This window comes from Salmo salar, unplaced genomic scaffold (assembly GCF_905237065.1).
Source record: "Salmo salar unplaced genomic scaffold, Ssal_v3.1, whole genome shotgun sequence".
NCBI classification, from domain to species: Eukaryota; Metazoa; Chordata; class Actinopteri; order Salmoniformes; family Salmonidae; genus Salmo; species Salmo salar.
Window position 1 is genome coordinate 38,399 of NW_025550589.1, and position 2,282 is coordinate 40,680.

The 2,282-nt window shown below is 41.0% G+C and overlaps 1 non-coding gene across 1 annotated transcript; it reads right to left on the minus strand.

The window, feature by feature from the left end:
- Nucleotides 1–973: 973 nt before the first annotated feature.
- On the minus strand, nucleotides 974–1,048 carry trnaq-uug (transfer RNA glutamine (anticodon UUG)). Its single transcript has one exon. It is a non-coding gene; the product is annotated as a tRNA-Gln (tRNA).
- Between the last annotated feature and the right edge of the window lie 1,234 nt (nucleotides 1,049–2,282).

Consider the following 2,282-nt stretch of genomic DNA (forward strand, 5'->3'; position numbering starts at 1 on the left):
TATTGCAGTGTATAGTGTACAGTCCACTCTCTTACTGTAGTGTACAGTCCCCTCTCTCTACTGTAGTGTACAGTCCACTCTCTCTACTGTAGTGAATAGTGTATAGTCCACTCTCTACTGTAGTGTATAGTTTATAGTCCTCTCTCTACTGCAGTGTACAGTCCACTCTCTCTACTGTAGTGTATAGTGAATAGTCCACTCTCTCTACTGTAGTGTATAGTGTATAGTCCTCTCTCTACTGTAGTGTACAGTCCACTCTCTCTACTGTAGTGTATAGTGTATAGTCCTCTCTCTACTGTAGTGTACAGTCCACTCTCTCTACTGTAGTGTATAGTGTATAGTCCACTCTCTCTACTGTAGTGTATAGTGTATAGTCCTCTCTCTACTGTAGTTTTCAGTCCACTCTCTCTCTACTGTAGTGAACAGTGTACAGTCCACTCTCTCTACTGTAGTGTATAGTGTATAGTCCACTCTCTCTACTGTAGTGTATAGTGTATAGTCCACCTCTCTCTACTGTAGTGAATAGTGTATAGTCCACTCTCTCTACTGTAGTGAATAGTGTATAGTCCACTCTCTCTACTGTGGTGTATAGTGTATAGTCCTCTCTCTACTGTAGTGTATAGTGTAAAGACCACTCTCTCTACTGTAGTGTGTAGTGTATAGTCCACTCTCTCTACTGTAGTGAATAGTGTATAGTCCCACTCTCTCTACTGTAGTGTATAGTGTAAAGACCACTCTCTCTACTGTAGTGTGTAGTGTATAGTCCACTCTCTCTACTGTAGTGAATAGTGTATAGTCCACTCTCTCTAATGTAGTGTATAGTGTAAAGACCACTCTCTCTACTGTAGTGTGTAGTGTATAGTCCACTCTCTCTACATTTTTAGTCATTTTTGCAGACGCTCTTATCCAGAGCGACTTACAGTAGCGAATGCATACATTTCATACAATTTTATACATTTTTGTTTTTCTGTGCTGGCCCCCGTGGGAATCGAACCCACAACCCTGGTTGCAAACACCATGCTCTACCAACTGAGCTACAGGGAAGGCCGATACTGTACTCTACTGTAGTGAATAGTGTATAGTCCACTCTCTCTACTGTGGTGTATAGTGTATAGTGTATAGTCCACTCTCTCTACTGTAGTGTATAGTGTATAGTCCACTCTCTCTACTGTAGTGTATAGTTTATAGTCCACTCTCTACTGTAGTGTATAGTGTATAGTCCTCTCTGTTCTGTAGTGTACAGTCCACTCTCTCTACTGTAGTGTATAGTGTATAGTCCACTCTCTCTACTGTAGTGTATAGTGTATAGTCCTCTCTCTACTGTAGTTTTCAGTCCACTCTCTCTACTGTAGTGAATAGTGTACAGTCCACTCTCTCTACTGTAGTGTATAGTGTATAGTCCACTCTCTCTACTGTAGTGTATAGTGTATAGTCCACTCTCTCTACTGTAGTGTATAGTGTATAGTTCACTCTCTCTATTGTAGTGTATAGTGTATAGTCCTCTCACTACTTTAGTGTACAGTCCACTCTCTCTACTGTAGTGAATAGTGCATAGTCCACTCTCTCTACTGTGGTGTACAGACCACTCTGTCTACTGTAGTGAATAGATATAGTCCACTCTCTACTGTAGTGAATAGTATATAGTCCTCTCTGTACTGTAGTGTATAGTGTACAGTCCACTCTCTCTACTGTAGTGAATAGTGTACAGTCCACTCTCTCTACTGTAGTGTACAGTCCACTCTCTACTGTAGTGAATAGTATATAGTCCACTCTCTACTGTAGTGAATATTGTATAGTCCAATCTCTCTACTGTAGTGAATAGTGTATAGTCCCCTCTCTCTACTGTAGTGTTTAGTGTATAGTCCTCTCTCTCTACTGGGGTGTATAGTGTATAGTGTATAGTCCACTCTCTCTACTGTAGTGAATAGTGTACAGTCCACTCTCTCTACTGTAGTGTACAGTCCACTCTCTCTACTGTAGTGTATAGTGTATAGTCCACTCTCTCTACTGTAGTGTATAGTGTATAGTTCACTCTCTCTATTGTAGTGTATAGTGTACAGTCCACTCTCTTACTGTAGTGTACAGTCCCCTCTCTCTACTGTCGTGTACAGTCCACTCTCTCTACTGTAGTGAATAGTGTATGGTCCACTCTCTCTACTGTAGTGTATAGTGAATAGTCTACTCTCTCTACTGTAGTGTATAGTTTATAGTCCTCTCTCTACTGCAGTGTACAGTCCACTCTCTCTACTGTAGTGTATAGTGTATAGTCCTTTCTCTACTGT